General features: G+C 35.8%; 1 long non-coding RNA gene across 1 annotated transcript in view; it reads left to right on the top strand.

Annotated features, from left to right (window-relative positions):
* The window catches only part of LOC144220191 (uncharacterized), a 36,821-nt gene extending 23,354 nt beyond the window's left edge, over positions 1 to 13,467 (top strand). Inside the window, exon 4 of the long non-coding RNA XR_013331654.1 lies at positions 13,164 to 13,467. This is a non-coding gene — a long non-coding RNA (uncharacterized LOC144220191). The remainder of the gene's footprint in view (positions 1 to 13,163) is intronic.
* The last annotated feature ends 533 nt before the right edge of the window (positions 13,468 to 14,000 follow it).

The raw sequence follows: 14,000 nt of genomic DNA, 5'->3' as shown, positions 1-14,000 counted from the left end.
TGCCCCTCCCCCACTCATTCTCTCTCTATCTCTCTCTCTCTCTCTCTCTCTCTCAAAAATAAATTAAAACATTAAAAAATAAATAAATAAATAAATAAATAAATAAATAAATAAATAAATAAATAAATTGAAGTCAGGAAAGAATCAGTCTTCCCCAGCCAATGTAAGAAGTAAAAACAAAATATCTGCTTTCTGATAAGTAAGCCACACATTTTTTAAAAGTTTGCTTGTTTGTTTGTTTGTTTATCTAGAGAGGAGAGAGAATCCCAAGCAGGCTCTGTGCTGTTACCACAGAGCCGGAGGTGGGACTCAGTTCCACAACCATGGGATCATGACCTGAGCCAAAATCAAGAGTCAGATGCTCAACTGACTAAGCCACCCAGGCACCCCAGCCACACTTTCAATATGCCATTAACCTCCACTTCTCTTTCTTTTGGGACTTTCTCCCGGTTTTTAGAGAGTCATATGAATATGGCTGGTGGATCTAAAAGCTAAGGTTTGCCAATTATACAATGCTTAACAATTTCAAGTTGTCTCTGGCATCTGGAATTAAAATAGAAACTCCAAATAGTATTTCCATACTGATTTCATACCACTTCCATACTAACAGTTTCCCAGACTCACCTTTCACAAGTGACAAACACTCAGTTGGGGCTCAAGGCTTGGAGCCCTCTCTTCAACCCGACTAGGTCTGTTGAGAGAAGGACAATGATTAACATTTCCAAATCAAAGACATTTCAAGTGTCTAGCAGTTTGCTGAGTTTAAGTCACAGCTTACTGCAAAGCTATAAATTAGGCCCCGGCCACACAAGTATGGGTGCACCAGGCTATTATTTTCCAAATTTACTAATACAAAATACTGTCAAAATTTTAGTGCTCAGGTGTGTTTGGATAAAGGTACACAGTAAAGAAATTATTTCATATACACCTTAAACTTATACAATGTTTTATATGTCAATTACATATCAGTGAAAACATTAAAATTTAAAACTAAAAAATTTGAAACAGAAAGACCTCACAAATGGATGGAATTCTGCAAGAAATGATTAAAATTTGATCTGTGACTTTAAAAAACTATAGTTAGACTCTAATTAAACAATAATAAGAAATTAGAAAAATTAAAATATTTCAGTTGTGCAAGTAAAAAGAATAATATATGAAGTTAAACATATATTTTATAATTTGTTAGACATGTCATACAGAATGCGCCAACATTTTAAATTAGCAAACCGATTTGTTTTTACATTACCAAGTACTTATTCGATATTAAAATAATATTCTCCATTCATGCTTCAAATATATTTCAAAGCTTTGTTTTTATGGTATAAGCTTGAAAAATAAAAATCACACAGCTCTGTGGAAGAAAAGAGAAGAATATGAGCATTATCTTTTAATAGTTACACAGCTTGAAATATGCTGATTTGCCTCTCCAGTCCAGATATCATTTTAGAATCCCAGATCCAAACATCCCACTGCTTCTCCAGGACACTATTTGGATTTCTCATGGCAATCTCCTTTCGGGAAGCCTCTTTTGGCATTCCACATTCACTCTGTATCCTCTAGTACAACCTTGCACATAGTAGGCACTCAAAACATCTGCTCTGAGATGTTTGATCAACTAGGTGCCACCCTGGACAGTTCAGACTGAAAAATGCCACTTTCTCTCTTTCCCTCTTTCTTCCTCTGTTATCTCATACCTCTCCCATTATTGTGCATTTGTTTTAAAGGTCGACTGACTTATCTGCTCCTACTGGAATGTTAGCAAGGACCTCTTAATTACTTATCAAAGAACTTGGCACCTAATAGTTTGCATAAATATGAGCGAAATAACATATGGTACATCGATTCCTGAATCTGTTTTCTCCCCTTAATCTTGAAAAGACTTTCTTTCCTCAAATGGAAGCTTTGAGAAAATTTCCCACGAGTTAATTATTCTGATTTCACTTAGTTTTATGACCTAACCTTCCCATAATTCTCTACCGTAACAAGATGACTCTTCATTTTAATTCAAGAGTCTCTCCGTGGGACTAGGAGCCACACTCTGTTGAAGATCTTTAGCGAATCTACTGTTAGATATTCAGTCTTTTTCACCATACATTTAATTAAGGAGCATATCAGATAGGGACGCCTAGAGTGGCTCAGTTGGTTAAGCGTCTGACTTCAACTCAGGTAATGATCTCGCCGTTCATGAGTCTGGTCCCGTTGGGCTCTGTGCTGATGGCTCAGAGCCTGGAGCCTGCTTTGGATTCTGTGTCTCCCTCTCTCTCCGCCCCTCCTGTCTTGCGCTCTGTCTCTCTCTGTCTCTCAAAAAATGAATAAATGTTTTAAAAAATTTTTTAAAAAATAACATAACAGAAAGTCCTAGGCCCTGTGTCGTTCCTGGAGAATGTGCTTCCATGTTGCTTCCCCATGTAGCGAGGTTGTACTCACACCTGGTTCTTTGCTGCTTTTTGGCTCTCCTCCCACAGCTTCTCAGCTATATCTGCAGCTCTTGACTTCTGGTCTCTTTTCCCTGATAGTATGGAATCGGCTTGAACTTGCCTTCTTGTCTATGCCCTTGCCTCCAGGCCTAGACCTGGGTTGTACCCGCTGCTTGTCTGGTCTCAGATCCATCATGCTCCAGGCAGTATGCGCAGCTGCCTTTATCACTGCGCAGTGAGTGCTCTCACTTTCCAATGTTGCTTCTCATCAATTGACCCATCTGATCCTCATGGGTGCCAGGGAAGGGAAGGCATTCGTCATTGCCAAAACTTTCCTATTTATAATGGGTTGCAAACTTAATAACTATTTTTCTCATAACTGATTTATTATTTTCACCTACTTGATGATGCGTGTGTTTTAAATATACAGAGTCACTATCACTGAGTTTTTGGTGGTTTAATCAGTCTCTTTTGAGCATGCTGGTCTCTTGTAGGCAAATGCTAATTATATAAGATTTACTCTTCCTCCTCCCTTGTTCAAGTCTAAGATATTGTCATGATGTCATGTGAAGGGGTGGAGGTGGGGAGAGTAGTGGTGAGAAGGGGCTTTGGATTCAGATGGTGACCTCAGTGGACCCTCACTGATCTCTGCAGTTGAATGCTTGATCTGGTCCCTGGAAATTGTGACTGCTGATTGCTGACGGTCCCATTTGCCTTGTGTGTCATTGTGTAGGCACCTACCACTGGACCATTTCCCTCTTTGCCTGGCCCCTGGATCTTGTTAGTCCACTGGGTTCTTCCAGATCTTCGCTTTCCTTACCAGGACACACAGAAACTTCTGGATACTCTTGCTCACTGCACACAGGCCAGGAAAGTCAGCAGATCAGACTTTCTGTCTAGACAAATTCTCTCCACCAAACACCATTGCTGGGCACCACATCACTTCTTCCCCCAAGGTTCCCCAGAGGGAGCAAAGCAGAGGCCTTCTGCCTTCAGTATTCTCCAACATATTGAAGGCACTACCCTTTTAGAAGGGCTTCTGCCTACATCTTACTTTCTATCCCTGTCTCTCTTCTCTTTGCTGCAAATCTCCCCTAAGCCAAAAGAGATAACCTGATCCTTCCTTCCCATCTTTATGATATTCCCAAAGTTACAAGGCCCTCCCTTAGGTCTTATCTTGAATTCTATCTATCCCTGTCACTTTATAACTTCCATAGACAAAGTCAACATGGAGCTAAAAAAAAAAAAAAAGTAGAAAACTGTATAGTCTTTTGACAAAGACCGAGTTTCAGGATTATTTTCTTGCTGTAAACGTAAAACCCCTGCTTTGGATATTAAAAGTTGAATATTGAAAGCCTCTTTATTCTTGCATTCCAGCTATAATGTAATCCTAATGCCTTGGGCAGAATGAAGAAAGGTCACACATTAAGAAACGCAAAGGAGAAAAACCCATTAATATATATCAAAACATTCCCATTACGGTATTGATTCAGAGAAAATATATTAACTATAGCAAAATTCCACTAATATGGACTGAATGGTGAGGTCAGTCTGAATTATCAAAATGTTTAAGTTACTAACTATTAATAAAATAAGGAAAAGTAATATTAAAGTATGTAGAAAAAAATACTATTAAAGATAAGAAAAGCACAACTATCATTGAACATTTAGAAGGGCTGGGCTCTGGGTATTTTTTGTGCATATAGATATATTATACATGTATGTCAACATATGTAGATATGCATATATTTTACAGATGCATGTGATGTATGTCTTAGGTTCTACGCATATATGAGCAAATTTATTTTAATAACTGATTTTACAGAGAAGGAAACAACACAGAAAGATCTACTTGCCTGATAGGTGGTAAGCTGAATGAATTCTATGAAGATACAAGTGAAAAAATAGAAGTAATATACTTATTGAAAATGTTTTATTCTTCTAAGTATTTTATGGTGACACATGGTAACTACACTTGTGGTGAGCTTAGCATAATGTATAGAGAAGTTGGATCACTATGTTGTGGTGACTACTATATTAGTTGTAGAGAAACTAATGTAATGTGTTTCAACTGTATTAAAAAACTTTTTGATGTTTTATTTTTCTAGTACTAGATTAACATTTTTTGATTTTTTGTTTATTTTCTGAACAAACACTTATCAAACACTTCATAAATTTTGCAAGGTAATTTTAGTGACTGGTTTACCTAGCTATTCAGAAAGTCCACATTAAACGGATTTACTTTAATGAATTTTTACTGTATGATTTCCACAAAATTAACATAATCTTTTTTTATGACATGTGCCATTTTATCCACTTTCTCTAGCTACTTTATAATTATATCAAAATATTTAGTCAATTCGTTGAAAAAAAGTCGAAGATCACAGACACTTAACATTACTTAACCAAATAGGTACTTGAACTAATTGAATTGGCACAATATAGAAAAATTCAAAATTTCAGACTCTAGATTTAATAGTAAGATATAAAAAACAAAATATATGTGTAACTTACTTGCATAAAAAAAATACTGTTCAATATAGGCAGAAGTCTTAGACTAAAAGTGACTTTTGGGTCACCTAGGTGGCTTAGTTGGTTAAGCATCTGACTCTTGATTTCAGCTCAGGTCATGATCCCAGGGTCTTGGTATGGAGCCCTGCATTGGGCTCCACACTGAGCATGGAGCCTGCTTGAGATTCTCTCTCTCTCTGTCCCTCTATCTCTCTCCACTTTTCATGCTCCCTCTCTATATAAGAAAAATTTAAAAATTAAAGAAAACTAAAAGTGAATTTTGAAAATTAGAAGGCGGCTACCTTCACCACTATGCTACCAACACCCACAGACTTTTGAATACTGGAACTATAAAAAAAAATAAAAATTTACAACAAACCATAACAAAAATAATTTAAAAGTTTTTTTGAAATAGACAAAATGCCAGTAAAAGAATGATTTAAAAGTATTTTGTTAAAATTAGTGCCCAGATCTTGGTTTCTAATACCATTCTCTAGTAATAGAAACCAGGGAATCCTTGGAGAAATCCTGATTCTAGGATGAAGGCAGGGAAAATACATGATGAACCTGGAGTATCTTACATGCCAGAAAATAAAAAAATTACTTAAACAACAACACACACACACTTGCAATGATGGGGTATGACAAAGGGACACAGGAGCCAACTAAAAGAGCTCCAGCTCCTAATGGTCAAATGTGGAACAACTTGAGCAACAAAATAAAGTAGTATAAGGTTGTATCCAAAGTATAAAATAAATATCCATGAATCATACCAATATAAATACATAATAAATAAATAAAGGAGTAGAAAAAATTGCCCATACAGAAGAATTCAAAATAACTTGTGTACTATCCCACCTATAGGAGACAAAGCATAATTTCCTAATTCATGAACAAGGGCTTCACATAGAGCTATCCTTCCAAAGGGGACTGTATGGAGAGAGGAGAAAAAGAGTAGCTGTATATTGGAGAAGCCTGACCAATACTACCTCAGTCAGGTGATCAAGGTTAACATCAACAGTGATAAATCATCTGTATAGTATGCACCTTTAATGTGATAGGATGAAAATGACAGTTTACCGCTGTGGTCTTCCTCCTGAAAGCCCTTAGTCTCAGATCAATCGTGAGAAAGACATGAAACAAATCCCAAATGGGGGACATTCTACAGAATAACTCGCCAGTACTCCTCAAAACTATAAAGGTCATCAAAAACAAGGAAACTCTGGGAACTTGTCATAGCCAAGAGGAGCCTGAGGAGATATGACAAAACTAAATGCAATATAGTTCCTGGATGAGATCCTGGAACAGACAGAGAACATCAGCTAAGAACTAAGAGCATCTAAATAAAGTATGGATATTAGTTAATAATGATGTATCCATATTTGCTTATTAATTAGAACAAATGAATCATCTTAATTTAAGATATTAATGATAAGAGGGATGGGTGAAATAGGTGAGGGGGATTAAAATGTGCCCTTACCATGATGAGCCCTGAGTAACATATGGAATTATTGAATCACTACGTTGTAAACTTGAAACTAATACAACACTGTTAACTATACTGGAATTAAAAAAACTTAACAACAAAAAATAAATTAATAATAGGGGAAACTGGGTGTTATCTCTGTTCAATCTTCACATTTTTCTGTAAATCAAACTCTTCTGAGAAAAAGTTTATTTTAAAAAAGAAGCTACACATCGAAATAGAAGACCGCACGGTTCTATACTCATATTCAGGAAACAAGGAACTCTGAAAAACATTAAACTATACTATAGGATGCCCTCAGAAAATCTAATCTGTAGAAAAGACTACAGGGCAAATGACTGAGTTTATTTAAGAAACAAATTGCAAGGAGGAAAATAGAGAAAGCTGAAGTTTAAATTGAATTAAGAGACACAGCCAATCACAATGGGTGGATTCTTTTGAAAACTGATTGAAACCAACTGCAGAAAAAAAGACAATATTATAAAGCAGCTGGACTATTGAACACACATTGAATATTTTATGATATTAAGGAATTACTGTTAATTTTATTTTGAGTGTGATTATGCGATTACGGTTATTTTCTCAATATCCTTATGTTTAGATATACATATTGAAATACTTGAGGGTTAAATTATATAAACTCTGATATTCATGCCAAAATAATATGGGATAAGGGACTGTTGGGTGGGGGTCCAGGTAAAGCAATACTGACCATGAATCGTGAATTGTTGAAGTTAGTTTAGGTATATGGGAATTCCTTATATTATCCCTTATGTTTGTGTACCTGTTTAAAATTTTCCATAATAAAAAGCAAATGAAATAAAAAGTACAGAGTGAAAATTACTGTCTAATAAGCCTTACTGTATAGTACTCTATTTCTAAATAGTAAAGTGTTTTCCACCTACACATCACCAATTCTCAAAATAGCAGCTTCAAGATAGAAAGTGACATTTAAGCTGTGTCTACAGGAAGCCAAAAACCTACTGGTTGATTTGATTAAATCAGACAAAGAGCTAGTCAGTTTTGCAGAGGAAAAAAAAAATCAAACTGTTCATTTCTTTGAATTTACTGAATAAAGCCTTGTACCTGCTATGTACATAATAAGTGATTAATATTTGCTGGTCAATAAATCAGTGAATTTAACATTTGTTCTGGCACCTTAATGGAGACACGATTAGGCTGTGAACAGCAATTGTTAAAAAACTCAGAAACAAAGGTAAAAGGCTAGCTCAAGGCAAAACTATGGAGAGTGCAACATTTATTTATCGAATACTCATGTGCAAAGGACATCAGTGCAAGCACACACAGCCAAAGTTCATGACAAGAACATGAACCAGTTATAAAACTGTCAGTAGATTAAGTTTTGATGAAATTCTACCAAAAATTGTTACACCATATATGTGTGCTAAATTGGTATTTCAATGACTCATATACTATATATGTTATTTTAAGCGTCATGTAAGGACCCTGATGTATGAACCCTTTAAAGTTTACAAAGCAGTTTCATATTGTGGTATATCATGTTACCTTCTTTTTGTGAATCAGACAAAAAATGGGTAACATTATCTCTGTTTTTCAGGTAGAGGATAGGCTCTGGGAGGACTCCTAGCATTGTTAGTGCCAAAAGCAGAGGAATGGGGACTGGAACCCAGGTGTCCTGGCACCAAGTCCAGTGCTCTTTGTTACACTTAGCTGTCTCTCAAGGGGAAATACATAATATACTCTTGTTGCTTCTACTTGGATTACATTGGAAAGAAAGTTGGCATGAATAAATATCTCTAGTTTACAAACACAAATAACCTCTTTTGCCAATCTCTAGTATTTAAATAGTGTCAGTGTACTGGTGCTTCTTCTTAATAACTGTGTATTATAAATAGTCAATATTCTGGGCAACGTAATGCTCCATTAATATTACATTCTGTTTGTTCAGTGATGCACAGCTGAAATCGAGAAACTAAGCTCTGTGAGGATGGTAGACATTCTTTTCAACATTAAATCCTTTGGTGTTGAAAAAGAATATGTATTAAAGTATATTAAAGTATTATGTAATAACTTTATAATATCAATTAACACAAAGCTCATCATTCTGGTCCATTATTTGGCAAATGGTTTTATTCTTTCATAGTTCCTTCCTACATGAGGACTTCTGTTCCTCCTCAGTAGGTGTAGTCCATTTATTTATCACGACTTCACTGCTGCTTGATTTCATTTTCTAGCCTATTTTATGTGCGAGGAAAATCATTCATAATAGCTTATGTGTGACTGTTTTTCACCTCCAGTCAATGACCATTTCTATTCAAACTATTTTAAACAATGTTTTGGAATTGGTCCATCCCTTGCCTTTGCGTATATTCTATATCTTTTTCTAACTTTTCCAAATGACTCACTTTTTGCTTTTGTGTTTAATTAGAGGTTCTTCTTATGGTTTCTTCCTGAGTATCCCCTTTGGAGCTAGGCAGATATTGTTTTTCACAGCAGAATGCCCAGCTGAGAACAAAAATACAGACCTGTATTTGTTACAACAATGTTTAAGCGGGTTTAATCAGAATACAGTTTTACAGTTCAAATATGTCCATGTTTTAAAGACCATAGAAGAACTTAACTTTATATACTTTTTCAGTAATATGAGCAAACCAAACTGTCAAACACTGAACCAGTGGAAAATGAATGTATTTTCAAAATCATTTCTCTGATCCGCTGCAAACAGCTTGATCACACTGAAGAATGTGACCCATGCAGTTGCTGAAGTGTGTTTTCCCACTTTACCTCATGCAGAATAATCAAACTAAGAGTAATCTTGAAATGTCACTTCACAAACAAACTGAAGAAATTGGAAGAGATAAACTAGGATTTCTGGGTTGGAAAGAATTCCTGTGGGCCATGACAGAGCGGCAGAGTGTGTACCTGGGAGAGCCCTAGAAACCTGGGGGAGGGTCAAAGACCAGGACCTAGTGCTGAGCTTCAGGGAATGGATCTTCCTAGAGCATTCTCAATGGTGAATTAGGATACCATCTGCATATGTCATCAAGTGGCCTGCTTCCTGGCTTTGCCAAGCATGTTAGTTTTTTATTGTTGCAGTAATAAATCGCCACGTGCTGAGTAGATTAAAGCAACACAAATTTATTATCTTACAGTTCTGTAGGTCAAAAGTCCAGTCAGGGTCTCACCAGATTAACATCAATGTGTCAGCAGGGCTGTGTCTGCTTTTGGAGATTAGCATCGCAGGTGGAGTCTCTCTCATAATTTCACTGACTCTTTTGTGACCATACCTTTTTCTCTGACCACTTTTGGAAAAGGTCTCTGTTTTTAAGGATTCCTGTGATTTGATGGGGCCCATCTGGATATTGCAGGATAATTTCCCCATCTCAAGGTCTGTAACCTTAATCAAAGTACCTTTTGTCATGTCATGTAACATATTCACAGGCTTGGGGGAACAGGAAATAGGTTTCTGAGGGGGCCACTATCCTGCCTACCACACCAAGTGCAGAGTAGAATGATCTTTATCTTTCTGGCCTCCACCTTTCAATTCATCCTGATCTTAACCCATCCTGACTGGATCTGGGCCTACTACCATACACCTCAACGTACTCTAACCCTGCATCCTTCTTATTGCTTAGTTGAAAACCATACTATCTATAACTTCCCTTATCATCCTCAACAATATCTAAGATGTGGAAAATGTATAAGAAATAATGTGCTTTTTGTGTTAACTGTAAAACTATGGGTTCTCAGTAACAATCTTGCAGCTACACATTAGCTGTCTCTTGGGGTAGGGGGCCAAAAATTTTTTTCCAAAATTAAACATACTCATTAAAACAGCACTATGAGATGGTCATAATATATTTAACAATGGCAACCAATTTGCATTCTTTGAATAAATAAAACTGTAAATAGATGGGTTTCTTTAGATGAGAACCTTCAGAGAATTTCCACCTTCCTTTTAGTCTGTGGCCTATGTAGCTTCAGGAGGACAGATGATTAGCATATTGTATTCTTAGGTCCAAATGAAAAAACACTATTTGCCTGTTAAAAATTACAGTATTTTTAAGGAACACAGTTTTAAAGAACGGTGCTGGGGACACCTGGCTGGCTTAGTCAGAAGAGTGTTTGATTCTTGATGCTGGGGTTGTAAATTCAAGCCCCATGTTGGGTGTAGAGATAAATAAATAAATAAATAAATAAATAAATAAATAAATAAACAAACAAACTTAAAGCAATAAAATTGTTTTAAAAATTTCAGCTTTCTGTTTTGACAGCTCAGAGCCTGGAGCCTGCTTCGGATTCTATGTCTGTGTCTCTCTCTGCCTTCCCCCACTTACATTCTGTCTTTTTCTCTCTCAAAAATAAAAACAAAAAATAAAATTAAAAAAAATCTAGCTAAAAAATAAGAACTATGCTAATACAAGTTTTGAAGTAGAGGATATATATCTTGTTGACAATTTTATTGATGAATGAAATTAAGTTTTTTTACATTATATAAACTGAAGACAAAATTGAATTTACCTTGATGTTAATTAAGCTTAAGTTTCAAGTCCCCTAATTTTCAAATATCAATATTTGATCGTATTTTTCTAAAGAGGATCAACAAATGCATAGACTTAGGACCGCATAAAACTTGGGTCCACCATTGACTAGAGGAGTTTCTTGTTTGAATTGCCTAAATGTTTAATAATCATAATATTTCCTTAAAATAAATACATTTGGTCATATTATTTTGCTGTTTTCTATATTTTAGGTGTGATAGACTATTTTATTTGTTCACAATTGTTTATTCCTCTCTACTTTTGTCATATTTCCTTTAAAAAAATTTTAAAGTTTATTTATTTTTTGAGATAGAGAAACAGAGAGAGAGAGAAAGACAGAGCGTGAGCAGGGGAGGGGCCGAGAGAGACACACACAGAATTCGAAGCAGGCTCCAAGTGTTGGGCTGTCAGCACAGAGCCAGACGTGGGGCTCAAACCCACAAACTGTGAGATCATGACCTGAGCCGAAGTTGGGCACTTAACTGACTGAGCCATCAAGGCACCATGTCATATTTCCTCTTAATGCAACATATTTCCTCACCCTACTGACTTCAGACTTGCTTGGCCAATGGGATGTGAGCAGATGAGTATGCTGTGTCCCAGCAGAACAATGTCCTTGTGTAATTTGGCTCTGTCTCTTAACTTCTGCTCCCTACTATGAGTATTACCTGGGTCCCAGAATGAGAAGACACATAGAACCCAGCCAAACTCAGCACAAGCCCTGGTGGACCTATAGCCTTTGGGTAATGTGAGCGAGAAATAAATATTTGTAGGTGCACTGAGATTTAGCCATTGTTCGTTATTGTAGCAAAAGCCAAGAATGATTGTCATTTTGTTTACTCTTTCATTTCACAGTAAGGTATCTGTTCATCTGTCTATCTATCTACCCATCTATCTATCCACTCTAGTATTTTCCTGGATTTGCAGTATATATATTATACTCTTTGGTTGCGATTAACCAGCATACTTATTGAAGGTTGCCAAGGACTGAGTCATTAAGTCATTAAACACATGCCTTTTCTTCCCTGGAGAGTCCTGTGTGTGTGTGTGTGTGTGTGTGTGTGTGTATTTCGTTTTCTTCCTTTACTTTTTTTTTTTTAAAGTAAATTGGCAGGTATACATAGGGAAGGAAGTCTGTATCACTTCTGAAAATGCAAAATCCATCTCTGTCTGTTTTCTTAAAGCTATTTCATAAGATATATGTTTTTTCTAATTATTTTTAATTATACCCCGATAGAATTTGTGCAAATTTCCCCTACTTGTTTATCTGAAGACTCATTATGTGAAGTGAGGCTAACTCCCCTGATGGGTACTATTTACATTTAAAAGCATCTAAGGAGTCTCTTTTGTGGATGCTTTCCAGTATAGCCAAATTAATGTCATTTCAATTTTTTGCATTTCCACTATATTTACCCAATCAGTAATAACAGATGTTATTTGTTTGTGAGTTCATTAAATACATTATTTCCTTAAACAAACAAGGTTATCAGGAAATCCATCTTTTCCCTAAAAGGTGTTATGATTTTAAACCATCAACTTTTTTGACTATATGATAAGATACCTTAATATGTATCTGTTGAAAAACTCATTCTTGGTAGAAAAATGCACTGTATTTGGAAGGCAGCATGATATTCTTTTTCTTCTACAATTGCTTTGATGGGCCTGACTAAATGTGTACTCCGTGGCCCTGTTTTAAAAGACTACTAAATTTGAATTGTGAAAAAAAATCTTTATTTAAAAAAACTTTTTAAGAAATAACCACTTGCAGTTATGTAAAATCTTAAAGCTATTTAAAATATCCAAAATGTAAGCAAAAGTAACAAAAAGTTAATATTCAATAAAATAGGTTAAAAAATAACCCAGGATGTAGAGAATGCTAGAATTATCTTTGTGCCTTTAGTATGTGTGTGTGAGTTCAAATGTATTCTTACTCTAAAATAAAAATGTCCAAGATTTCAAGGGAGGTTATATCATAAATTATAGTAGGTATTCAACAAATGTTGAGAGAATAAGTTGGACTGAGCTAGAGAAATATATCTTTTTTTCAGGGGATAAGAAAATGGAAAAAGGCACTTTTGGAACATTGCATGAATATCTAAATTTAGGTTACATTGATGCATACTCAGAACTGATTGTGGAAAGAACACCTTTAAATGGCTTAACCATATCTTTTCTTACACTAGACTGAATGTTCTTTTAGCAAAAAAATTTTATTTCTTTTAGGTCAAGACTAGTGGTGTGTACATGGCCATCTGTGGACTCTGTTGTCTGAGACTGACTTTTCGATTAGTGAAGACAATGCCATGTGACTGACCAGGCATGAGGCAGATCCTATCAGCACCAGATCCAAGCATCAGGGAGCCGTGGAGTGAATCTCAGCTCTTCAAGTGCCAGGACACTTTGGTCAAATACTCATTCTTTCTAAATTTCAATGTCTTCACTTGCAAACAAGAAATATGATGTTCCATCATACAATTGGTCTAAAATTAAAGATTCTGGAAGTAAAGTGTAGTAGTGGACTAAACGGTGGTCCCCCAATAAAGATACTTATGTCATAATCTCTGAAGTCTGAGAATGTTACCTTACTTGATAAAAGGTCGCAGATATTCAATTAAGTTAAGGATCCTGACATGAGGAATCCTCTTGGCTTGGCTAGCTGGCCCTAAATCCAAAGACAAATATCCTTATTAGAGTGAAACAGAGGGACATAAAATAGACAAAAGAGGAGAAGGTTTTTGAAGGCAGAGATTGGTAGGAAGTTAATGCAACTCAAGGAATACCTACAGATATCAAAAGTTGGAAGAGGCAAAGAATGTATTATTCCCTAGAGCCTTTGAGGGAATGCGGCCCCTTTAAGTGCTGGCACCTTGATTTCAGATGTCTGGCTTCTAGAAGTGTGAAAGAATTAATTTTTGTTTTAAGCTACTCAGTGTGTGGTAATTTGTTACAGTAGCCAAAGAGACTAATATATAAAGTTTGTAGTTTATAATAGGTTTTTAAATAAATATAAAAGTTGTCCTTTTATTACAAACCCGTAATCACTGGAGAGTACATTTTAAA

The sequence above is a fragment of the Crocuta crocuta genome, unplaced genomic scaffold (assembly GCF_008692635.1).
Source record: "Crocuta crocuta isolate KB4526 unplaced genomic scaffold, BGI_CrCroc_1.0 scaffold9, whole genome shotgun sequence".
NCBI lineage: Eukaryota > Metazoa > Chordata > Mammalia > Carnivora > Hyaenidae > Crocuta > Crocuta crocuta.
Note: the sequence above shows the minus strand (reverse complement) of the source record. Positions and strands in the feature narration are given on the sequence as shown.